At 37.9% G+C, this 27,902-nt stretch overlaps 1 protein-coding gene across 2 annotated transcripts in view; it reads left to right on the top strand.

Moving 5' to 3' along the window:
* asic1b (acid-sensing (proton-gated) ion channel 1b) overlaps positions 1 to 27,902 on the top strand; it is a 248,612-nt gene that overhangs the window by 142,226 nt on the left and 78,484 nt on the right. The window contains exon 1 of one of the 2 annotated variants that reach the window (XM_067415510.1): positions 17,799 to 17,817. The exons of the other annotated variant lie outside the window; for it this stretch is intronic. The gene's annotated coding sequence lies outside the window, so the exon portion shown is untranslated. Of the gene's footprint in view, positions 1 to 17,798; positions 17,818 to 27,902 lie in introns of those variants that run through there. 2 annotated transcript variants of the gene reach the window in all.

The raw sequence follows: 27,902 nt of genomic DNA, 5'->3' as shown, positions 1-27,902 counted from the left end.
AAAATTAGATGTGATCAGTCACAAGAAAATGTTCAAATATATATATATATATCAATATATATATATCAATATATATATATATATATATATATATATATATCAATATATATATATATATATATATATATATATATATATATATATATATATATATATATTGATATATATACTGTAAAAAAAATCTAGTAGGCCTACACAATCAGTATTTTAATATATATATATATATATATATATATATATATATATATATATATATATATATATATATATATTAAAATACTGATTGTGTACAGTACAGTAATTATTATTAAAATTTAAATTAAATGGTTTCTGTTGATATATTATTTTGTAACATGATCCTTCAGAAATGTTTCCAATATGCTGATTTGCTGCTCAAGAAACATTTATTATTCTGAAATGTTAAACAGTTGTGCTGCATAATATTTTTGTGGAAAATATACTTTTTTTAAAATATTTATTAATTTCATAAATGCACTCTATAAAATGTCCTGCCTTAAGTACAATCAACTTTGATGTTTAAGTTGTTTCCACTTAAATTACATTAAACTGACTTTAATAAGTTAATTGAATCTTGTAAAACTTATAAAACAGTTGATTTTGTTGCAAAATTGCTTTGATCACAGGAATAACTTACATTTTTTAAATATATTACAACAGAAACCAGTTAATGAAAATCTTAGTAATATTTTACTGTTTTTACTGTATTTTCGATTAAATACATGCTGATATTAAGAGACTACTTTCAAAAACTTAATCAATGTTTTAATTAAATGTGATTACATTTTTGAATGTGTAATTATCATACCCAAAAACATAATTAATGACTGTCCCTCATGTCATTCCAAACCCGTGAGACCTTCGTTCATCTTCTGAACACAAATGAAGATATTTCAGAGCTCTCTGACCCCTCTGTAGACAGCGACATAATTAACCCTCTCAAGGTCCAGAACGGTAGTAAAGACATGAGACATGTTTCCTAGTTTTACAGCTCACGTGACCAGCGTCGACCAATGGTAAGCTGGCATTTTGGAAGTGCTGCACTGTTGACGTTACGTCAACAGCGTAAGAGACCGACACAGACTAGAAGAAATTGTTGAATAAAGTCGTTATTTGTGTTTGTTTTTTTTGCACACAAATAGTATTCTCATTACTTCATAACATTAAGATTGAACCACTGGAGTCACATGAATGATTTTATCAATCCTTTTTCTATCTTTCTGGGCCTTAAAAGTGTTAAATTACTGTCTGGGTCAGAGAGCTCTCAGATTTCATAAAAAATATCTTCATTTGTGTTCTGAAGATGATCGGAGATCTTACGGGTTCGTAACGACATGAGGTTGAGGAATTAATGACAGAATTTACATTTTTGGGTGAACTAACCCTTTAATGTTTCCAAACTTTTGACGGGTACTGTATGATTTGATGATCCTTTTAATGAAAAACCCAGTTTGAAACGCCAATTACTTCAATGTAAAGAACTTCCAGAACTTTCCAGAAAGTTTTTTCCTCTTGTCCTTTTGAACTAAAAGTTGCTCCGTTTCTTACAAGTGTGTCTCACTTAGTCAGATAGTATTCTGCGTTATCACCTTCCTTTCTCTCTTTATTTGTTTCTGCTCTGTAAAACATTATGCAGCCGCTCAGCTTGTTATCAGGACCATCGTCCTGCTTTCTGCCCTTCTGAAAAATGACATTTCCTGGGAAATATGATGGAATGCTTCTTCCCCGAAAGTTCAGGGCTGCAATTCCACATGTATGGACCTTTATATGGCGTGTGTGTGTGTGTGTGTGTGTGTGTGTGTGTGTGTGTGTGTGTGTGTGTGTGTGTGTGTGTGTGTGTGTGTGTGTGCTTGTTTTTGTGACATATCAGGACAAAAATGTGTATAATAACATGTGTATGACACAGGTATTACAGAAAATGGTGACATATCAGGACATTACCCCACGTCCCCACTTTTCAAAATGCTTATAAATCACACAGGAGGAGTTTTTTTTGAAAAAGTAAAAATGCAGAATGTTTCCTGTGATGGGTAGGTTTAGGGATAGGGGCAGTGTAAGGGGATAGACAATACGGTTTGTACAGTATAAAACCCATTACGCCTATGGAATGTCCCCACAATTCACAAAAACAAACATGTGTGTGTGTGTGTGTGTGTGTGAAAAATGCAGTTTTTTCCTATTATTTTGTGGTGTTTAAGTGTTTTTATTTATTTATTGGTGTATATGTCATTTGTTCCATTTGTTTGAACTGCAATCGTGCGTACCAAACGATCAGAGTCTTGAACTTGAAGTCGGACAGTAATTGTTTTTTGTAAATGTCAATGTTTTCATGGCTGTAGTTTACAGAGGATCAATATAGACGTCTCTCAGAGTTACTGTCAGACCGCTAGCATGCGCGCTAAAGCACCGCGCGCCGCCCTCTCCTCTCGAAATTGAACTCGTCGACCCGTCCCCGCTGAATTTTGAACAGTAATTGTAAATATTTTAGGCACGTTACGCATCCCGTCTGAATTCCCCTGAAGGAGCTGATCAGTTTTGTGCTGTTATGAATTATGAAGAAGCTGAAAGGTGTACGAGCATGAATATGTTTGCTGATGGCTTCATCTGGGCCCGTGAGGAGCCGATCAGCGCTGGATGAGAGATTTAACGGCTGTGTAATATCACCCACTCACACAAAGCAAACAAAAGATGCAGAGTCATTCCCACGGGATGTTTAGCGGATGCGTCGAGTTCTGCCACGTGCCGGCGTTTATCTCGTCACGATGTGTTAAAAGCCCATTCATCACTGTTATTATTTGACGGCTGAAGTCATGCCGTTAGCGCAGAAGGATCGATGCTATCAGAGTCCGACTGACAGCTGTGTTTCCTCAACCATCTGCCTTTATTTCATAAAGTTACGCTCGCTGAATATCATACAACACTAGCCCTCCTGGGCAATAAAAAGGGCAACATTCAGCAATCTCCTCTGGTCTCACGTGAAGGGTACACCTTTATCTCAGATGATTCTCTTTAACTTCCTTTAGAGAAATAAAACTGTCGAAGCTTGTTTCCACCTCAGAATAAAGTATTAAAAATCATAATTGTATCTTGCACTCGCTACCATCTTTTCTCATCATTTTGACTTTATATCCACACGCTGTTTTGTCAAGTTCAAGTCCACTGAGGTTAATCTTATAACTCTTTTGACTGCTTTGTCGGACAAAAATGGAGGATTCGGTGGATGGCGGATTGTGATTGGTCAAATCACCTGTCAATCAAACTGTTCTTACTTTACTGTATCTCACACGAAGACTGGCTTTATTATTTATCTTAATTGTTACTTTATTTCTCAGATTTCTGACTATCCCACAAGAAGACTTTATAACTCACCATTACTTAACTTCTCATAGTTTTAATGTTATATCTCATAATTGCTATTTTACATCTCATAACTGCTACTTTATTTCTCGCATTTGTGACGTTACATCTTACAGTGACACTTTATCGTGCACAGCTACTATATTTTTCATATATTTCGCAATAAAAACTTTATACGCGTGTTGCAAGTTTTCTCCTTTGTAATTGTATCTCACAATGTTGCTACTTTATCATAATTTTAACTGTGACTACTTTTTGCAATTGCTACTTTATTTCACTTACATGGTATATTCTTTCTCAGATTTGACTATGTCTCATAACGCGACTGTCTCTCAATTTCTACTTTATTTCTCATAATTTGTGTTAGTTCTCAAATTTGTGAATGTTTTTCTCTCAAAATGCGACTTTTCAAAATGCAATCATTTTTGTTATTTCTCAGATGTGTGAACACATTTGTATGTTATTTCTTAGATTTTGTAACTTTATCTTTCCCAACGAGACCTTCTGGCAGTTTACTTTACTCATCATGAATATAAACTAAAAAGAAAAACTTGGCCATTCATTTACACAACGTTTTTGGGGCCTGAAAACACAAACTATTATTAAAGGAACACTCCACTTTTTTTCAAAAGAGGCTCATTTTCCAAGTCCCTTATAGTTAAAGAGTTGAGATTTACCGTTTTTGAATCCCTTCAGCCGATCTCTGTATCTGGCGGTAGCACTTTTAGCACACATCATTGAATTGGATTAGACCATTAGCATTGCTCAAAAATGACCAAAGACTTTCACTATATTTTCCTATTTATAACTTGACTCTTCTGTAGTTACATCATGTACTAAGACCAACGGAAAATGAAGTTGCGTTTTTTTTTTTTAGACCGATATAGCTAGGAACTATTTTCTGCGTAATATCACTGCGCCGCTGCACCCATAGAATTGCAGCAAAGTTTCCTGATTATTACGCAGGAATGAGAGAATAGTTCCTATTAATAATCAGTCTAGAAATGTCTCTTTTTCCGTTGGTCTTGGAACACGATGCAACTACAGAATAGTCAAGTTTTAAATAGGAAAAATTATATTTGAAAAAATAAAGTCTTTTGTCATTTTTGAGCGCGATGCTAATGGTCTAATCCGATTCAATGATGTATGCTAGGCTATGCTAAAAGTGCTACCGCCTGATACAAAGATCGGCTGAATGGATTCAAAAACGGCAAAACTCAACTGTTTAACTCTAAGGGACTTGGAAAATAAGCCTATTTTCAAAAAAGTGGAGTGTTCCTTTAAAATCAGGTTTCAAAGTGCAAATTTTTTTTAAAAAACGGCACCATTATCGTCTCTGTGTAACTTGCAAAAATGTGGATTTATGGCATGCATAATACAGCGCTTTGAGTCGTTTTCATGGATCATTTTGACAACGTTGCCACCTGTACAATACTTTTCTCTTTTAGTACATTATCATGTAAACATACCTTATATCTCACCATTGCTACTTCATTAGATTTGTGACTTTCATGAGATTTTACATCTTGCAATCGCTACTTTATTTCTGATAACTGTTACATTATTTCTCGTATTTGTGACTAATCACAATGAGACTTTACATCTTCTAATTTCAACTATATTTCTCGTAATTGTTACTTTATTTTTCAGATTTGTGGCTTTGGATCTCACAATAAGACTCTGTCTCACCAGTGCTAGTTTATTTATAATTGCCACTTTATTTTTGCTTAATTTCCACGTTATCTCTTCCACTGGGTTTTGTGATTAACGTTTGAGATAGTATGACCTCATATTTCCCACAAAATATTATGAGATCTTTTGATTATAGATTTTGGTGTTTAAAAATCTAAAACGTTTTTCATCCATTTCACCTCATTGTTGTGGAGAAACAAATTTAAATTCATTTGTCAGTTTTCTTTTCTATTAGTTTATGTTTTGGCTCCTGTGCAACTAGTTGTCGGCGAGAGAAATCTGTTGGCGCGTGCGGCTGCGAGAAGTGAATGAAGCAAATGGAGACGCATCAAGGCAGTTGTGTTCAATAATGAGCTTCCACTGGGGCCGTTCGGTTAAGAAACAACAGCTGTAAGACACGCAGCCTCGCATTCAGACGCGCGGTCCAATCAAAGAGGCGTTTTGCAGGTTGAGGTGAACGTAGGCGCCCGTCTTCCCATCATTCCTCGCGCGGGCGTCCCAGGGGCGAGAGTCTCGCTCTCCGATGGTTCAGACGTGATGTGAAGACCGAATGTGAAGTCAAATTGACTTAAAGGTAAAAGTTGATTTTCCGTAGATTTGAAGCATTAGAGATGTCAGGTTCGGATAAGCCCAAACATTCTCCCGCATCGCCAGAGAGCCTGAGCGGCTCATTATCCTGTTTTTCCGCACCTCGGGCCTGTCTGTTTACGCCGATAAGACTCCATTCTCCTCAATCTGGCAGGGGGATCTCCATCAAAAACACTAGGGGAACTGTATTGATGGTTGGGAGAGATTATGGATGCGGCCACTCGGTTGAACTGACACGTCATTTTGTACCCAGGGGCCCCTGGCTCGCCGCTCGATGTTTTGTTTTTGATCTGAAAGCCCGGATAAGAAATACACAGCTGCAGCTGGGGAATGTTGGAGGTTCTTTGTCTTTCCTGCTTTGAAGATTGAGTTAAGATTCAGAGAAACAGAACTCGCGTCCAGAGAGAGAGACTTGAACTCTGTGCCCGAGAAATGGAGGTGGGCGTCCGAGCCAGACGGTCTTCAGTCCGGCCCTGCAGCACAAGTCTCGGACGAGCTCATAAATGTACAATCATCTGGATATTACAGTCTTCATGTTTTGTGTGATAAGCAGCATATTGTTATTCAAATACACCGCTTAAGGGGAAACTTTATATGAACAAAACTCAATGTGCACTTGGCTTTACTTTATAGAAACATGCTAAATAAGTAACTAGACTCAAAAACTACGATTTTATTCACATGATTTCAGCAGTTCGGTTCGCGTCAAACTGCCAATCTGCTGAAATCACGTGACATTGGCGACCCGAATCCTTGATCGATTCACTGATTCATTAACCGTTTGATTCTTTTTGGAGGCACATGGAGGAGAAGACAATGCTGAATAAAATCATAGTTTTTGATATTTTTGGACCAAAATGTATTTTCGATGCTTCAAGAGATTCTAATCAACCAACTGATGTCACATATGGACTACTTTGATGATGTTTTTATTAGCTTTCTGGACATGGACAGTGAAGTGGGCATTGACTGCATTATGCTCTGGTACTAAAATATAAAATATCTTAAACTGTGTTCCAATGATGAACGAAGGTCTTACGGGTGTGGAACGACATTAGGGTGAGTCGTTAATGACATCAATTTCATTTTTGGGTGAACTAACCATTTAAGAATTTTTTTCAATTAAGAATTTAAAAGACACTTTACTGTTTGAACAATTTTATAATGATTTCAATGTTTGAAACACCAGCTGCCTACATTTCTTTCTTTTAGAATTTAAAGAAAGTTCCTAAATTTTTCACAAGCGTGTTGTTTAGACAGCTTGTGTTCATCCTGATAAATTTCCGCAGATATTGCCTTTTTCTTTTTCTCATTCTGGGGTCGCTTGTTTCTGCTCTCTAGGAAATTTTCTTTACCTCAGATCAGGTAATGCAATTTTAAGTTACACAAACATGACAACAATATATTGTAGTATTACCCTGGGTTTATTGGCCATGATGTATTCTTTAAATCGGATTATCTTCTTGTTTTGACACTAGAGAAAATATATGGTGATTTGGATAAGCCCGTCGTTTCACTTAACGGATTATATTATGCAGCTTTTCACAAGATATAATACAAGTCTCAGGTGTCACCTGAATGTGTTTGAGGTTTCAGCTCAAAATATCCCACAGATAATTTATTATTGCATGCCCTAAATGTCTCAAATGCCCCTTTTGGGTAGGAGCAAAAACACACCTTTTTCGTATCTTGTATCTTTAAATGCAAATTAGCTGTGTCTCCCCGCCCCCTTTCCAGAAGATGGAAGAGCCTTTACAAAGAACATCACGCAGCAAACATGTCAGAAATTGTCAATACCGGTGTTCAGCCTTGTATTACTGATGGAGAAAGTCAAGACGTAACTTTTAGAATGCAACAGGGCGTTTCTGAATGGTTAGTTGATGAATTCATGTAGTTGTTGTAGAGTTAACTTTATTCAACTTATCAATTAGCATGTTGTTATAGTCACCTGTAAATTGTACAGACTGTACAACATCCTTGGTCTTACTGACAACGTGTTGAAATGCTGGCCATTGCAAATAATCTACACTTAGTAGCAAATAAACAGTCAATTCTTACAGCTCTGGAAAAAAAATGAAGGGACCACTTAACATTGATTTCTCAATGTTAAGTGGTCTCTTATTTTTTTTCAAAGCTGTAAGTCTCTTATCTTTTCAGAAAACGCACAAAGTTTAAAAAGTCAATTGACTGTATTGTGCATTAAAAATATGTATGAATTATACAGTGTTTAGGGGTTAAAAAAACAACAGCATACCTCTAGTCTCTGTGAATACAGTCAGAGACAATGGTAAGTTTAGCCACATTGGCTGCTGAAAAGAATGCGCAAATGCGATTTGCAAACATTCACAAAATAGGAAGTGCGATCCTTACATGTTCTGGATATGAAGTTGGATCAGGAACAGTTGGTATTGACCCATCTTTGAGAAGCAAATTTTGTGCAAATCCAGCGCTGAACGGACTCTTGTTTGCAAAGCAGTCCAGTGTAAAATGATTCGCACAAACATAAGAATTTAGCAAAATTCTCGGGCACATTCCCTTCATAAATGAAAGGAATCCACTTTATCCTCCGTGCTGGCTCAGATGCCTGGAGTTTAGCTCTAGCAAGAATATAAACATGGAAGACTGTGCGCTTTAGTCAGGATGGGATATATGCTAATAGAGCAGGTATTAGGGTCTTTCCCACCTGAGAAACCATTTCTTAGTTCCTAGAACTAATGGTGGGAATAGCTACTTTTTGCTGTCTTTGCACTACAGGAACTAAGAACGGTCGATTTTAGCGCTACTAACTCCTTTTGGAGGAGCTAAATTACCTCCTACAGTCAGATCTAACCTAGCACAATAGGAACTACCACTGACGTAAGTGTATGCTGATTGGCCAAAAGCATGCGAAACTCCCACCATTTTTTAAAAAAGTGCATACACATACAGATTATATTTTTACTCCACATACTAACTCTACGAACATCAACGGAAATTCAATGCAACTTTGAGGGGACCAAGCGAAACATGTATTTCTACTAAGTTAGCATCATTGGGCATCAACCACACGGCAAACGCTAAGACTTTTCATATACTGTCTACTTTATTTGCATAACAGTTCTGTCAAATAACATATTAGACAGGACTGTTAAACAGATTGTAAACTAATGAAGACTGCGAATGTGAGCGCTGTGTGCTCAGGCTCTGGCATTCTCAGCAATGTTAAAATAAAAGTCTGCCTTACTGTCAAAATAAAAGTCACAACAACAAGTTCCTATTAGCGGGTGCACTACCCATTGTGAAAGGGGCTACTGTCACCGGTCGTGGGAGGGGCTTGTGACATCGCAGTAGGGAGAAAACTGGATTTTTGTTTAGGTTTATGGGCTTTAAAAAAAGAATTGTCTGGATTTTTACCATTATAGGGTGGCTGTTTATATACTGTAGATACACATCAGTGTTCAAACACCATATAAAAGTGAATTTTGTATAATAGTTTCCTTTAACGACAGTTATCCCAGATTCTCCAAACAAAATGGTACAAAAATTGTAAGTAATTGTAAGTAACAACAGTATTTACTACACCTTAGGTTGAGTATATAAAGAGAAACAGGATCCGACTCTGTAGTAGTTGACCAACTCTGTTTTATATCTCAGATAATAAAATATATATCTTCTGGCCTTACATCTGATCACATTTCATGGTTTTTAGAGATGGTTACATTTTGTATATAGAAACCGTGACAGTGTTATCAAAGTTTTTAATGGATGTCATATACTGTGTCACTTCAGGGCTTCAATGCAGTTTTCATGAATACCATTACAGATAGCCTGACGAATGTATTATTTTTGAAAGTAATATCTCTTGCGATGATTATTCACTGTCAAGATGTCCTTTGTAACCTCGTATCTAGATATGCTTAGGATCGACCGGTCTTCCATCTCGTTTTGATTTGCGGTTCAACTGCTCACATAGATAACTTTTGCTAATTGTCTGCTCATCAGCCGCACTTTGAAAGGAAATTTGAATGCCATCAGTAGCTTGATGCTTTGAGTTTAAAATGCTGGAAACCGTTGACGTGAAAGGGCCTTTGGACAAAACGTTCCTTTCTGTGGACAGTTGCGTATATGTAAGACCCAACTAAATGGCTCCTGACTGCATTAGCTAATTTGAAGTATTCTGAAATGCACAACTCTGCCTTGATGGGATGAGAGCACTTTTTAGGGGATGTTTTAAACCATTAAAATAACCGCCAATAAAACGTTATGTAAGAACAGGGTTAAACCGGGTTAATGCTGCATGTCCCCGTGGATCCGAAGTGCAGCAAGGGTTCATTTTTTCCTTTAAAGCTGCTAATTGCCAGCCTTTACCTCCAACGGTACTTCATGGCTAGCAGTGGCACAACACAGTTAGTTTTTTCGCTCATTTCCCCTCATAGCCTGCCCTGAATTATTTTCCGGGCTCCTTCGCCAGCCGTGGGTGATTTATGTGTTTATGGCCATTACTGACGTTGAGTAATCCATTTTGTTTTTTTCCTGCTCTTGCTCTCCTGGCAGCGTCACGTCGCTCCCCGAGGAATATCAATTACCCGGGTCCGTTTAACTCCTAGTTTTCCGAATCCTCAACGGAAATGGACAGACATTGGCATTGGCAGGAAGGTATTCAGTCATTTGTTTATATATTTAGCCTGATAAGCCTGAGGAGCAGACTCAAAAATATTATTTATTGATTATTAGCACTTAATAAGACAAAAAATACATTTATAAATAAGGAGTGTCTCCAAAAATAGGGGCTAATGGCCCACGAATGCCTTGCGTTGAGTACCTTTGAATTAAACTTCACATTAAAGATTAATTTCCAGTTTAATAGAAAGTGACTGTCATGAATCATGTGAAATGTGGTTTTCACGGTGCATTTTATGCTATCTGTGTGGGAAAACAAGATGGATTAGAGCTCATAGACTTATCACACCAATCGTAATCGGACCATTAACTCGTTTTTTGGATGATTTCAAGTCAGTGATCTTTAAATGAGATGAACAGGTGATTTGTTAAACGGCTGAACAACTTTTTACCTGAGCTGGAGAGTTTCTGGGTGTTAGCTGTGTTTAGGCCTCGGGGCGATGACACGGTCGTGACACATCTCTGCTAAATTGGGCATGGCAGCAAAACACGACTCCACTTGGATCTGTCAACGGATCTCCCCGGGATATGGTTTAATGACTGGCGTATGTTTATGGCAGTGCTGCTCTCTGCTCATTTTCTAAAAGGGTGGGGGGTTTCGCACCTTTAGCATTTTATCAGCCGATTCATGTTCATGCGCACTTAACAGTATGTGTTTAACAGTCAGCGCTGTAGTCTGACAGCTGATGTTTTGGGTTTCATTAGATGAGGAAAAGTGGATTGAGGAGATAAGAGATCCATTTTGTTGATAAAACATCTGCATGTTCGGCTGAGGAAATTGTGCTTTCAGCCATCAATAAGACAGTAGTACTCTAGGGATGCATAGATAGAAAATCTGTTGCATAATAATAATAAAAATAAGCATTTAATGGCTTCTATTAAAGGGTTAGTTAACCCAAAAATGAGAATGATTTCATTAATTACTCAGCCTCATGTCGTTGGACACCTGTAAGACCTTCGTTCATCTTCGGAACACAAATTAAGATATTTTTGTTGAAAGCTGAGAAAGGCTTCAGAAAGGCCTCCATTGGCTTTCAGTACATTCACACTCACAAGACTCCTAAAGGCACTACAAACATCGATACAAAGTCCATCTCACTACAATGGCTGTTCAATAATTTTACCAAGCAACGAGAATAGTTTTTGTGTGACTTTATCCGCAAAGTTATATTCTTCCATGTAAGTCTCGGATGTGAACCCAAGCGATAGCGGCGCTCCTCATCTTCTGGGTCATGTATCTGAACGGCGGATCTGCGTCATATTCTCGCGTATGCTTCCAGTTCACATCAATAACTTGGTTGATAAAGTCCGTATTTTGATTTTTGTGCACACAATAACTATTTTCATGACTTTGTACAATTATTGTACAGCCACTGTAGTGAGATGGACTTTGTATTGATGTGTTTAGTGCCTTTATGAGTCTTGTGAGTGTGAATGTACTGAATGCCAATGGAGGCCTTTCTGAAACCTTTCTCAGCCATCAGCTTTCAACAAAAATATCTTCATTTGTGTTCTGAAAGGTCTTACGGATGTCCAACGACATGAGGGTGAGTAATGAATTAAATAATTTTTATTTTTGGGTGAACTAACCCTTTATGATAAAACATTTTTTTGTGAAAAACTGGAGGTAGAAGATCATCCGGAGACTTTTCGAATACTATCTATTCGGACAAACTATGCTGATGTACTTTTTTGCACACTATATACTAGGGAAGTATTCAATTTCAAGCCATGCATCATAGCTCCACCCCCAAAGTAGAATCTCATTGGTCACAAATATCTCATAATATCCAAATAATGTTTTGATTGGCTGTGACTGGAGAGTTTGCTGTGCAGTAGTGCATTCTGATATTGGTTGCATCCCAATGAGTGTTTTTAAACAGGGCGGCCTAGCCTACAAAGGATTGTTCTTGTCGCCTAGCAACTGTGACAACTGTTGACAGTAGCATTTAAAGGCAAGGCCGCGAAGGATCCCTCCGTTGTATCCTTCATTTCACAGGAAATTTGCACAGCCTTCGTTGTGCTACAGTGATGCAATCGGTCTTCAACATTTGAATTTGCCCTTTGAAGGATGCAGCCTCTGAATTGGGATGAAGATAGTGTCACGTCACACAACTTTTTTCTTTCGGAGAAGAGAGAAAAATTGTCACTGGAAACGTCATGGCTTATACTACGGTTCCTCTGAAGGGTCAAACGGTGTAGTTTTACTTTTGTAAATCAAACAGGTGACTCCTGAGACTCTTTTTGAGTTTCCCTGCACAAACGACCTCTGAACAACTTCTACAGTCAGTGTTCAGTCTCTCAGTCAGTGATCCTTTCCCTCACTCATCTGTCTTTATGTTCACGTGTTGACCTTGTTTCGTACGTTTTCTCACTCAGTAAAAGAAAAGAATCCTGGGAAACTGATTTTTGAATTGATTTCCCCCCCGCCCACTAATGTTTTGCAAAGCTAGCTCACATCTCTGCTAATCTCTTCTTCTTTACGCACTGGTTGACTGACACCTCAAACACTTAAGCATGTGCTGTAGGCCCCTGAATAACTGAATGAACTGGTCCAGATTGAGTCGATTTGAGATGTTTGGAAGTCTGTCCAAATTCTGGTAATTACATTTGCAATTGATTTAATCATTAAATAGACTGCATGACAGTTTCAACTGTTTATCTCTTGTGTGTGTCTGGTTGTTTTGGCAGCAAAGACGATGAGGTGAATCATTCGGTTCTCTGAAGAGTCATTTGTTGTTCTTTCCGATTATTGAGAATCAAAGTTGTTCAGTTTTGTTAATTACAACGGCGCCGCTAATTCAGCATCATTTAGAGTGGTAATAATGGGACATGTCTACAGGGACAAGGGGCGGTGTTATAATTAGCGGTGTTATAATCCATCACACACTTTCATCCTGTGCCGATCGCTTGATGATTTTTCACAACTCTGATTCAGTGATTCATTTGTGTTATCACTAAAGTTGCTATACATATATATGACTAGGAACAATATTTGTTTGATTGCAACCCAGGCATAACATTTTGACCACTGACAGATGAAGTAAATAACACTGATTATCTCTTCATTAGACACCTGTTAGTGGGTGGGATATATTAGGCAGCAAGTGAACATTTTGTCCTCAAATTTGATGTTTTAAAAGCAGGAAAAACAGGCAAGCATAAGGATTTAAGGGCCAAATAGAGATGACTAGACGACTAGCATCTCCAAAACTGCAGCCCTTGTCGGGTGTTCCCAGTCTGTAGTGGTCAGTATCTATCAAAAGTGCTCCAAGGAAGGAACAGTGGAGAACCGGCCACAGGGTCATAGATGGCCAAGGCTCATTGTTTCAGCGTATGAAGTGAAGGCTGGCCCATGTGGTCCGATCAAACAGATGAGCTACTGGCACTCAAATTGCTCAAGAAGTTAATGCTGGAACTGATAGAAAGGTGTCAGAATACACAGTGCATCTCAGTTTGTTGTGTATGGGGCTTCATAGACACTGACCAGTCAGGGTGCTCATGCTGACCTCTGTCCATCGCCAAAAGTGCCAACAGTGGCATGTACGCATCAGAACTAGACCATGGAGCAATGGAAGAAGGTTGCCTGATCGGATTAATCATGTTTTATTTTACATCATGTGGATGGCTATGTCCTTGTGCATCGCTTACCTGGGGAACTCATGGCACCAGGATGCACTTTGGCCAATCTTCTGCTGGGAAACCTTGGGTCCTGCCATCCATGTGGATGTTACTTTGACACATACCACCTACTCAGACCATGTACACCCTTTCATGAAAACGCTATTCCCTGGTGGCTGTGGCTCTTTCAGCAGGATAATGTGCCCTGCCACAAATAAAGGTTCAGGAATGGTTTGAGGAGCACAACAACAAGTTTGAGGTGTTGACTTGGCCTCCAAAATCCCCAGATTTCAATCCAATCGAGCATCTGTGGGATGTGCTGCACAAACAAGTCTGATCCATGGAGGCCCCACCTCGCAACTTATAGGACTTAAATTATCTTCTGCTGACATCTTAGTACCAGATACCACAGCATATGCCTTGATGGGTAGGGCTGTTTTGGCGGCAAAAGGGGGATCAACACAATATTAGTGTCATAATGCTATGCCCGATCAGTGGATATTGAATGGTTAAAAATTTTTATATAATATTTATATAATAAAAAAAGTTCAGTATTTCTTAGCTATTTTTGTTAACCCTAATATGTTAAAAGCTCAAAAGCTCTTGTCAGATGCCGTTTTATATATTATTACATAATTTGTCTTGTAAACCTAAAGCCGTGTGATGTACGTGTCTGACCTGAGCTGCACTAATAAGAGTATTTACAGCGTGTTCTGATGAAACCTCATCATTACACAGCACGGGTGTAAATTAAAACTCTTTCCTCTGAGAGCACCTTATGATGGGAATTGATTTGCTTTAAAGACCCAGGTAGAGAGAGAAAGAGAGAGAGAGAGAGAGGGGGGGGGGGTACAGTTGGCAGAGAAGAATTTGATTATCGGCTGTAAAAATTTGTGTGAAGTGACAGATTTTAATGGTGTGAGACTCGGATGCAGAGGGCAGACGGCCGTCACTGCGGGACAGACTAGACAACGTGCCCAGCCCCATGTTCCACAGTTTATGATGCGACACATTACCTGTATCCCTTAATTCAAAAACATAATATTTTTAAATTATACTTGTTTCTATTCACAAACACACTTCAGAACTATTATGAAGCTCACTGGGTTGGAACTGCTGGAATGTTTCTAGGTAGTCGCTATGCGGTTTCTGGGCTGTTCTGGGTGATTGCTAGACTAGGCGTTTCTGGATGGTTCCAACTGTGTTTTTCTAACTTATTGGACAAAACTTGAAAAAATCCCTTAGGCCGCGTGTCCACCAAAGCATTTTTAACCAGCTGAAAACGCTAGGCCCTCTGCTGAAAACATCAAGTTGTGGGCGCTTGAGAGCGTTTTGGCAGCGCAGCGTTTTTTTTCAGTTGAGCTTTGCTTGCTGAGATACGGAGTATCTGTGGAAGTGTTACTAGTATCTCATTACACATGTAGTTGGTTTTTATATAAAAATTAGTTCACTTCAAAATGAACATTTCCTGATATTTTACTCACCCCATCTCATCCAAGATGTTCCTGTTTCTTTCTTCAGTCCAAATGAAATTAAGTTTTAAAGAAAGAAAGTAAGCCATTTCAGGATTTTTCTTCACATAATGTTTTTCAATTGCAACCAACGGTTGAAGGACCAAATGAACATCTTGGATGAGATGGAGTTCGTAAAATATCAAGACATTTTTATTTTGAAGCGAAATAATCCTTTAAGGCCCGTTCACACCAAGGAAGATAACTATAAAGATCTAGTTCTAAAATCTCAATTTTTAAACAATGGCAAAGTTCACACCATGACAATATAGGGAATATTATATAGATATCTTTATAGTTATCGTTCTTGGTGTGAACGGGCCTTTAGACTTATATTTACGGAATGTTTAAAAGAGGCAGAGTTCAAACTCCAATTGTCAAAATTCAAGTGCACACAGTGAAGCCCTTTAAACTCGTGTGAGCTTCCATTCTATATCCCATTCTCTCCTTTCATTTAGACTGTCACCTATCTATCCAAACTTCAAACTGTTTTAAAAATAAACGCTACTTTAAACTTTCAGGCTAAAATCTATGTAAATACTTTAAAAAAGGCCAAAACAGAAGCATTTTAATAGTTACCAAACATTAGCTATGAAACTGTGTTAAAAAAAAGATGACCCCTCTGAAAGTCAATGTATAATTCACACAGTCCGCAGGGACGTTACAGCGCGCGGCTCAGCGTGTGTAAAAGCAGAATTGGCTTCATTTACCGCACGGATCAAACGCGCTCCGCATTCATTGCGATCCGTCTGATGTCAGTAGGCGGAACACATTAGCAAATGAGAGCAAATTAATTTGCTGCGTGTGAATAGCCTGGCGTTCGCCGGGGTAAATCTTGCCGCTCTTCCCTAATGTAGTTACCAAACTCTCGCCTGAAGCGCTTGTCATATTACGTGACAAAACAAATAGATTACTTTCCCTGAGACTTTCCCTGGAGCCGAGGGGCGTCGGTCACGGAAGAGGCGGTGGAATACTTAAACAGCCAAACAAGTGAAGCCTCCTGGTAGGACACGCAAACAAACTGGATTCGGCGGGGAGAGTTTTTGCTCGGGTGAATTAAGTGTCATTTTTTGATTGGTAAATCTGATAGTTTGCATTTCCTTTTCTCAAATTTGTCTTTTTTGACTTTGGCTTTCCATGTTTTCACTGTTATACGGTAGGGGGGCACTATTATGCACCTTCTGAAAGTGCACAGAATCCCCCGGATCAGAACGCAGGCAAAAAAGGACCACAAAAAAAGTGTTAAAAGCATTGCTTATGAAAATAAAAACGAGATTTTTCTCAGGTTTTTGTTCAAAATGTTGCTTTTTTTTAATGAAACTACACTGTAAAAATTATATGTCCAATAAGTAATAACAACATATGTTTTTACATTGTTTTAACTCATCAATATAAGTTAAGAAATGTTAAACTTGTTTTTATTAGTTATACAAGATGTAACTCATTTTTAAAGTCAGTTTAACATAATTTAAGTTGAAATAACTTAAACATCCAAGTCGATTCTACTGCAAAAGTTCAAAACATGCCTTTTTTTACAGTGTAGATACATGAAAGCAAATACATGAAGCTTTATTTTATTTATTTTTAAAGCAAAGGCTCTGTTCTTTCTTTTGATATTGTTCTGCAGATATTCATACAAAATTGATATAGCCTACATATAGGCCTAATATTTTGGTGGCCATGACAATTTGTGCCTACAACTTAAGAGTTCATTGAATATTTAATAAAACATTGAGCATTCAAGAAACATGCCCATTTTACCCATTTTTAAATGAGAAACCCAATGAATAATAAGAAATAATAAAAACATCTCATTAAATATTACTGGCATTATTAATATTGTTAACTCAACCATCTTATGTTATAAGATATATATAAGCCAATGCTTTGCTAAAAAATTATATTCTATATTCTTTTAAATATTTTGGAAAGTCTTTTTTCCCCAAATCCACCAAAATAAAAATGTATCACAATTATTATATGTTTGCATCTTATTCCACTCAATATAATCGTCCTGATAAGCATTCATCTCTTTTTCCGGGTGTCATCATATGGCTATCAGTCAACATTGAGCTCTTTCATGCGCTCGCCTGACTTCCTGCGGAGTCGCAGACATTAGCGGATCACAGCTGAACACTGGCGAACGACTTTGACAAACAGCCCTTGTGAAGCATGTGGCGCTGAGCAAATCTCCCGGAGAGATCCTCTTGCGCAGGCACTTCCTTCAGAAGGCGTTTGCCGGCGGGGGAAGGTCCCGTAGGCAAACACACCTCCTGACATGACAGAAGGACATAATGGAGTTACACAGGACATAATCATAGTTTTGGCAGCCCTGCTGCTGGGCCGATGTGAAGTGAGGCGTGAGCGATAGGTACGGACGGTCCTCATTTAAATATTTTACGTCTGTGTGAATGTTGAGTATCTGTTTTTGTTAGAGCGTCTCTGTGGTTGTTGTTTTGTACAAACAATAAAAGTCAACGGGGTCCAATCAATGTTGTTTTGGACTCCACTGACTTTCTTTGTACGGACAAAAATAGCAAGAGTTCATCAAAATATCATCTTTTGTGTTACGCAGGAGAAAGAAAGTCATATTTGAAATGATGGTAGAATCTTCCTTTAGGTGCATAGACACCCGGTCAGAATTAGGATACTGACTTGTAGGGGTGTGACGAGATCTCGCAAGATATGGGGACATTCCATAGGCGTAATAGTTTTTATACTGTATAAACCGTATTCTCTATCCCCTTACACTGCCCATACCCCTAAACCTGCCCATCACAGGAAACATTCTGCATTTTTACTTTCTAAAAAAACTCATCCTGTATGATTTTTAAGCATTTTGAAAAGTGGGGACATGGCCACTGTCCTCATATTTCACCGTCCTTGTAATACCTATGTCATACCCATGTCATTATACACATTTGTGTCCTCATATGTCACAAAAACACACCCACACACACACACACACACACACACAGTGCAGCAGAAATCACAGTTCACTGATCAGGCGGCGAGTGTAAGCTGAGATGATTGACAGGACCATGGCGGACGATTCGTTCTCATCCGAGCCTGATAGTGTCTGATAAATGTCTAACAATGTGTCTGCACTGGATGAAAATATAACTCAATATAACCCATTATGAGCGGTGATGTTGTCTACACTGGATGCGGCGCGTCACAACAGCTAGAAGCTGTCTACACTGGACGTGACAAAACGACCATTTCAAAGCTTTTCTCTTTCATGTCAGTATGTCATAAATATAACAAGGCATCCGTTAACATCTCGCCCGGTGTAGACGGAATAATGCACATTCGGCACCGGCGCTCCCTATACACAGACTATGTGTGATCGCCAAACGAAATTGAAAGTAAATTGTGATTCGCGCATATTAGGCTACATACTGTCTCCCAATATCAGAGCTATCTTATGCGGGGCTGTGTAGTTGTAACCACCTCTTAGCTCTAGTCACTGTTTGCACTTAAAGGGGTCATAAAATGCCATTTTTGTACACGTTAATATGATTATTTATCTAAATTTTTAATTTATTTATCTAAATTAAAAGTGTCTAAATTAAAACTTTTTAATATACTTTAATTAAAAATGATATTTAGTATTCTAAGAAATCACTAATTTAACCTGGTGAAAACAGCTCTGTTTTCAGCAAGCCGATTCTGTGCATGTGCCTTTTATGCTAATGAGCGTTGCTTAGACAACAGGAGAAAGTTTGACAACGCGTCTCTCAGGACACATCTGTGCAAGTTCAACCGTAAAAATTTGGTATATCAGATATATCAGCATCAAAATGACTGCTGTGTTCATTATTACACCCAAGAACAGAACACCACAATCGCTTAGACGCCAGAACTATAAGCACATTTACATATGACCCGTCCAAAAATTCTCACAGAACAGCTATTTAGTTGGGGAATTTCATATGCAAAGACGTCATTTGCATACTTAAAGTAACAGTAAATAAATGCCACTTCTTTGTAATCAAAATTACATATTTTTAGAATTTTAGAATTTAAAATTTTGCTTCAAGTTTGCAATGTTTTTTTTTTAAATTTATAATAAGGATACCACGTTTACCATATTATGTCCCATAGATGTACAGTAGTAAAAAAGCCAATGTAAAGTCGTATTTCATGGTTAAACAGCAAATTATGCAAGAAAAAAATCACATTAAGTTCAGCGATTGCAGAATGTTGGAAACATTTGAGGGACGGTTTAAGGTTCAACACTGTTATTTAAAATTGAATTATGACTGTTTTGGTGCACAAAATATGGACTTCAAGTTATATGGACTTCAAGGGAAAAAATAATGTGCTATGTAAGTGTAGAATGTGTCCCCCTCAGCATGGATTTTAAGAAGTTGATTGGATTGAGGTCATTCAGCTGATAAGAGTAAAACGAGGATAAATGCAAGAGCAGGACGTTCAGGTGCAGCTTGGTTATCGTCCATAGCGCGCAAGATAACAGCCTTTTGAAGTGTCTAGACTTCAGAATAATAACCATTGCCATCATTCTGCCGTGTTAAATAGGCTTCATCCTCGTCCATACAGCCGAAGGCCGGCAGAAAGAAAGTTTAAGCTGTGCTTTAGCGAGGCTAATCGAACTAGCTCCTTTACAGCCCTGGCTGCCCTTCATAGAGCACTGTGTGTCTAGTCCTTGTTTTTTTTCCCCTCATTTCTCTCCGTGTGAACTCGCCCTTTTCTGATGCCCTATTGGAAATCATTGAGCATTATTTTAAGTTCACAACCTACTGTTTGTGTGGATTTGTGTGTGTGCTTGTGTGTGAGACAGTCTATAACCAAGAGCTACTTGACGTCTGCACTAGCATGAAGCCTTTGTGAGTATGTTCTCTCGCTATTAGTGACAGCGTACGCTACACAAAAGAGCACACTGCCCACTTGAAAACCAAGGTTGTGATTCAAAAACACCAAGCATATTTCAAACTCTAGTTAGCTGCCTCGCCGCTACATGTGAAATGCTAGTTAGCTGTTCCCCTAAAGCTAATTCGTTTGAAAGGCTAATGTCTTGTTTGCCGAGATCAATGTTTGCACGCCCTTGGGAAAACTCAGATTATCTTGTTCCTGCTTTCACGTGTCTTCTCTTATGTTATTCCCAATAGCATAATGCTGAGTCAAATTAGCTGTGAGGTATTTGAATTAGCCTAGTATTTCTCATCTACTGATGTTAAGTTGATTGCTGTTGGAGTACAGAGGCTTATTGTGTTTGAAAAATAAGACAAAATAGCACCAAAATCTTTGTTAAATCTTTGATATTGGGTAAAACTTTTGGGTAGAGTTTGTATTTTGATTATTCAAATAATTTTCCATCAAAGTGGCACATTAATATAAAAATATTAACATAAAACAGTGTAAGTTTATAACATAAACTCCCATCAGATAAAGTGAGTCAATTGAGAGTTCAAGGAAGAAGAACATTTTCAGATTGTTCATCATTTAGATTTTAGCATTAAGCACCAGTTTTGAGGTTTTAGCTGCCCTCATGGGACCCAACTCGAGCTAAAATCTGGTTGTCAAAACATGTGAATTATCATGGAACACTTTAATGAAAACCCCATTTACTTTCAATCAGACAAAACCTCCGCCGAGCAGGATGCCACCCCATCATTAGCTCCATTACCTCCTGCACAACAGCATCCCTGCTCACAACATCAGCGTTAGCTCTCCTGATAAGAAAGAGTCCTAATGGGGCTCCTCGCATCGGGCTATTTATCTTGTCGCCGAGTCTGTCATTAGACTCGAGAAGAAATTTGTACGTTCTCCATATTAGACTGGTGGAAAGCTTTTAAGGTACCCATTTTGTGCACTGATCTCTAACTGCTGACATGCTGATCAGAAATTGTCATTATATCCAAAATAACTAAATACAAAAAGGTATGAGATCATGAAATGGCACAATAAGGGTTTCATATCAAGACGACTGTAATTGTTGCCGTGTGCCCATTCAGATTTACACTACATGGTTAATAAAATAGGTGGGAGAATATTATAGACTTCCACTAAATGAGAGACCCCATCCAGAGTCTTTTAATGCAAGACAGAAATAAACCACCCTAGCTACCACTTTAAAAAAAATTAACAACCACATCAATTTACTGCAAACCACCTAGAACACCTTAGCGACTGCATAGCAACCCCCGAGCAATGACCTAGAACATCTTAAAAACTACCAAGCAAAAAAAATCTAAACAACCACCCAAGCAACTTAGCAACTCCATAGCAAAGACTTGACAACACTCAAAACACCATATCAATATTCTAGCAACCTCCCAGAACACTAACCAACCAGAACACTTTGGCAATTGCATAGCAATGCCCTGGCAACCACATAGCAGTGTGCCAAGTACCTCTCTAAGCAATTGCACCTTGTTAACCATAGCAATCACTTAGAATCATACAGCAAAACCCTCAGAACACCTTGGCAACTGCATAGCAATGCCCTGGCAACCACCAAGAACACATTTGCGACTGCATAGCAACCTCCAGCAACTGCATCGCAAAGCCTTGGGAACCCTCAAAACACCATTGCAACACTAACCTACCAAAACCGTGGAAACTACATAGCAATGCCCTGGAAACCACACAGCAACATTCTAACAACTTCTATAAATAATTCAGCAGTTGCATAGCAACACCCTGGTTACCACTCAGAATACCATAGCAACCACTTAGAAACATACAGAAAACCACTCAGAACACTGTGGCAACTGTACTGTTCGGAAATGCCCTCGCAAACACATTGCAACACACTAAAAACCACTTAAAACACTTCATCATTTGCATAGTAACACCCTGGTAACCACCAGACAGCATAACAACCACTTAGAAACATACAGCAAACCACTCAGAACACTGTGGCGACTGAACAGTACAGCAATGATCTGTCAAACACATAGCAACACACTAAACCCCCCTCAAAACACTTCAGCATTTGCATAGTAACACCCTGGTAACTACCAGACACCATAGCAACCACTTAGAAACATGAAGCAAACCACTTAGAACAGTGTGGCGACTGTACTGTACAGCAATACCCTGTCAAACACATAGCAACACACTAAACCCCCCTCAAAACACTTCAGCATTTGCATAGTAACACCCTGGTAAATACCAGACACCATAGCAACCACTTAGAAACATGAAGCAAACCACTTAGAACACACTGACTGCTGCTTTGCAACTGAAAATGACTAAGAACACTTCAACAGCCTGGCAATGACCCAGAACACCCTTGCAAAAGAATACCATCTAGCAACACACTAACGACCACTCAGAACAACATCAAAACTGCATAGCAACACCCTGGCAACCACTGTGGCATCATGGCAGTGAAATCTTCAGTGTTTCCTGCAGTGTATCTTCAAATCTAAAGCGGTCGATCCTGCACCTTACAAGGGAAGGTTCGCCTACAGCGGGATTCTGGGTAGTGGAATGGTATTTGTGTTAATCCATCATGATTCTGTGGTATTTGTCAGATGAAATGGCTCCATGTGCTCTTAAAGACAGCACACACAAATGCTAGCGTTATTGATCTGGACGAGCGCGCTGTGTTTATTCTAAATGTTTGTGAGCGCTTCAACAGCCGCTTGAGTTTGATAAATAGATCTGTTAATGCAGGCTATAATTTAACTGTTGAAAATGCCGTCAGCGCTGCGGATCCTCCGGATCTCTGCCTTTAGGAAGACTCAAATTAATTTTTAAATATCTAATTTGAATTTTAGCATTTGCAGACAAACAACAAATAAATTATACATGTTAGCAATATACTGCAGCAAGTGTATAGAGCGGGTACAAAACTATATCTAATTAATGTTATGATTCCAATAATGGTGCGTTTTGTAATAACAAAAGCAGCATAATGTCTTCATGAATATTATGGGTGAAGTGCTTGTGTGTGTGCAGTCATGCTGTTTCTCATTTCAGCTTCAGTGTTTTCCAGCCCAGTAGAGCCGGTTGAGGAAGGTGAGGTCCTGTGCGTCTAACCTCAGTACACGAGAACGTGCCGCGCCACCGAAACAACTTATTTAAAGCGGCGCGGGACCCTCGCGGCCCCACAGCAGCTGCGCCCGTAATCATATCGTTCCTCTCGTCCCTGGTCCCCGCTTGTTTGTGTTGGTATTGTTTCTGCCGTGTGCGATAATGCCTCTTATGTCCTGTGTTTTTTTCTACACACGCAGTGGACTGAGATCATATTTATTTATGAAGCATGTGTTTTAAAGTGTGATTATTCAAAGAGCTTCAGAGCAGCAATATGAAGAGAAAAGGAACTAAAAATAAGTGTGGGGGGGGGGGGGGGGCATGTTTTGTGACGTGAGGACATAAGTGTGTATAATGACATGGGTATGACAGGTATTACAGGAGAAGGTGAAATTGGCCATGTCCCCACTTTTCAAAATGCTTATAAATCATACAGGATGAGTTTTTTTGAGAAAGTAAAAATGCAGAATGTTTCCTGTGATGGGTATACAGAAAAGAAAAAAAAAAAATATATATATATATATATATATATACAAATATATACAGTATAAAAACCATTATGCCTATGGAATGTCCCCATATGTCACAAAAACAAACGTGTGTGTGTGTGTGTGTGTGTGTGTGTGTGTGTGTTGTGTGTGTGTTGTGTGTTGTGTGTTGTGTGTTTGTGTGTGTGTGTGTGTGTGTGTGTGTGTGTGTGTGTGTGTGTGTGTGTGTGAGAGAGAGAGAGAGAGTGTGTGTCTGTGTGTGTCTGTGTAATCCATCTTTATAGTACACTAATTTATTCATTGTTCTTTTATTAGCTATCTATAGATGGATGGATGGATGGATGGATGGATGGATGGATGGATGGATAGACAGACAGACAGACAGACAGACAGATAGATAGATAGATAGATAGATAGATAGATAGATAGATAGATAGATAGATAGATAGATAGATAGATAGATAGATAGATAGATAGATAGATAGATAGATAGATAGATAGATAGATAGATAGATAGATAGATTACATTTTCTTTAATATATTTTAGGAAATGTTTTGTTAAATTTTACATTTTAATTAAATGTCTTTAAAAAATGTTTCTTTTTAAACTATTTATTAAATTTGACATAACCATTTTAATATTCTAATTCATCCTTACTTACATGAACGTTTTAATTAATTAATTTTAATTTTAATTATTTAATGTTAAAAAATTATTCATTTAATTGTAAATTTTAATATTTTAATCCGTCTTTAAATTTTTAATTTTTAATTTATTAAATTTTTAATTTTTACTTTAATATTTGAATCCAATTTAATTTAATTTAGCATTTTCATTTTAATATTTTAAACAATCTTTGCTTATATAAAAATGTAAAATTAAATACATATTTTATTTAAATGATTTGTATGTATATATATATATATATATATATATATATATATATATATATATATATATATATATATATATATATATATATATATATATATATAAACAAATAATTTAAATAAAATATGTATTTAATTTTATTTAAATTATTTGTTTATATATATATATATATATATATTTAATAAATATATATAGATGATTGTAATCCATCTATACACTACTTTTATTCATTGTTCTTTCAAAATGATTTAAGCCCTATAACTGATAGTGCTTGGATACAGCATCATATGATGTGAAAAACAGAATCATATTTTTCAATATCTTACAGTATTGCAGCAGCTATCAGACAGCCACGACCAACAGGTTCGTCTTTCTATTTGCGGTTCTCGTAGTTTAGTGCTCATTAATTCCAGCACTTGTGGTTGTGCCAGCTGGTTTCATGTTTTATTCTGGATCCGTGCCACTCGAGACCAGCCGGTCTCATTAATTCAGTTTCCGTAAACATTTGCAGGTTTCCTGGTGTTAAATAATGTGATTAGTGCCCAGTAGGCCAATTCAAATGTTAGCCACAGAGTTGTCATTTTCTCACAGCAGTCAATGAATTAAATTACATACGTGTGAACGTGTGTGTGTGCGTCCACACGTCCATGGTAATGGGTCTTCATGCGTTTTCCCTCGCTGCCAGTATCCATGGTAACGACAGGTCTATCATCGCTGACGGTTGAGAGGGTCTTGAGTGGAAATGATGGACCATCTCCATGCGCTTCAAATGACATACCCGCCCTCAAGGCACATAGGCCGTGCGGCAACATATCTACTGCCCCCTAGTGTCGGGACAAGATAGTACTTGCATTTGCAATAGGCCTAGGATGACCGTGAGTATGAGAAATAACAATAGTGACTCTGCAAATAAAACTCGGTAAATAGCAAGAAATTATATGAAGAAAAATCTCATTTTTAGTTTTCAGTGTGCTGCTCCTTTAAATCACTCTTTTCGATTCCATACTTTCCCTCAAGAGCGAGGGCAGATTGAATGGAGCGTGGAGAAACCTGTTGAGGAGCAGACTTGGGAAATATATACGAGCATGTTGAGAATTCATTTTCAAAGGCAGCTCCAGGCAATCAGTCTGATTGCATTTTCAAGTGTTGTGGGTCGACACGGGGGGACGTGTTTGGCAGGGGGTCTGGAGGCTTCACACGCTGAGCTCTGCTGCCATCTGTTGGACGCTGCTTGCATTGGGCAGCTTTTGGGAGGTGACTGCATGGCCTGTCTTTATCGGACATGGTTCTAAAACAATGGCCAGTTTTGAAATTGTCATTTAAATGGCCTCAAACTATCCATTGCTGAAGCTACTTTGAGTCTCTAATTTCTTGTGCTAGAAGCTGTTCATGTTTTAAAAGGCTTCACTTTAATTTGATGGTTCCTTTAATTCATTCTGTTGACGATAAGTAATGTTGCACATGTCTACTATCTGTAGAAAGACGTGTGACACGTACACGCAAAGTTACTTATAGTCAGTAGAAGATTTAAAAGCAACCATCAAAATAAAGGTTTTTTTTCTTTTCTTTTAAAGTAGCCAAACAGTAAAGATACTTTTTGGTAACGCAATTAGCCATTGCACTAAAAGCTACTAACAAGCTAAACTATAGCAAACTGTGAACACTTGATAACTTTGATAAATACAACGTTACGTGACATATTATTCACAAGCAGTTTTTTTTTACATCTTTGAGGTGTAGTGATCATGCGTGATACGAATTTAGGGAAGTTATACTGTAACTTTCAACCTCTGATGTGACGTTCATGCATGTTTTTTGAGATATAACTTGTATTAAAGGGGAAGAGAAGACTCATGTTCTGAGGCACTGATCTGTCATATCATTTAAAAGCGTTAAAAGGGCATTCGGTGATAAAATGGACAGAATTTGAAATCTGAGACTTTGTTACTTATCAAAAGTAATAAAGCTTTTGCGATTATTGGATGGGAGGCTCGCTGCCAATAATGTAGCGATAAATCACAGACCTGGCAAACCTGGTTTGATCTATGGCTGATCATAGGGTCAAATAGAGCCTGCTTTTATGTAGCTATTTTTTAACCGTTAATGTGTTATTTCGACTATCCTTAAAGGGTTAGTTCGCCCACAAATGACAATTAGCCCATGATTTACTCACCCTCAAGTCACCCTAGGTGTGTATGACGTTCTTCTTTCAGATGAATGTAAACGGAGTTATATTAAAATTGTCCTGGCTAATCCAAGCTTTATAATGGCAGCGAATGGCTTTTTCTGTTTTGAAGTTCATAAAAGTGCATCTATCCATCATAAAAGTGCATCTATCCATCATAAAAGTGCATCTATCCATCATAAAAGTGCATCTATCCATCATAAAAGTGCATCTATCCATCATAAAAGTGCATCTATCCATCTTAAAAGTGCATCTATCCATCATAAAAGTGCATCTATCCATCTATCCATTATAAAAGTGCATCTATCCATCATAAAAGTGCATCTATCCATCTATCCATCATAAAAGTGCATCTATCCATCATAAAAGTGCATCTATCCATCATAAAAGTGCATCTATCCATCATAAAAGTGCATCTATCCATCTTAAAAGTGCATCTATCCATCATAAAAGTGCATCTATCCATCATAAAAGTGCATCTATCCATCATAAAAGTGCATCTATCCATCGTAAAAGTGCATCTATCCATCATAAAAGTGCATCTATCCATCATAAAAGTGCATCTATCCATCCTAAAAGTGCATCTATCCATCCTAAAAGTGCATCTATCCATCCTAAAAGTGCATCTATCCATCATAAAAGTGCATCTATCCATCTATCCATCATAAAAGTGCATCTATCCATCGTAAAAGTGCATCTATCCATCCTAAAAGTGCATCTATCCATCCTAAAAGTGCATCTATCCATCATAAAAGTGCATCTATCCATCCTAAAAGTGCATCTATCCATCATAAAAGTGCATCTATCCATCATAAAAGTGCATCTATCCATCATAAAAGTGCATCTATTCATCATAAAAGTGCATCTATTCATCATAAAAGTGC

The sequence above is a fragment of the Pseudorasbora parva genome, chromosome 14 (assembly GCF_024679245.1).
Source record: "Pseudorasbora parva isolate DD20220531a chromosome 14, ASM2467924v1, whole genome shotgun sequence".
Lineage (NCBI taxonomy): Eukaryota > Metazoa > Chordata > Actinopteri > Cypriniformes > Gobionidae > Pseudorasbora > Pseudorasbora parva.
Note: the sequence above shows the minus strand (reverse complement) of the source record. Positions and strands in the feature narration are given on the sequence as shown.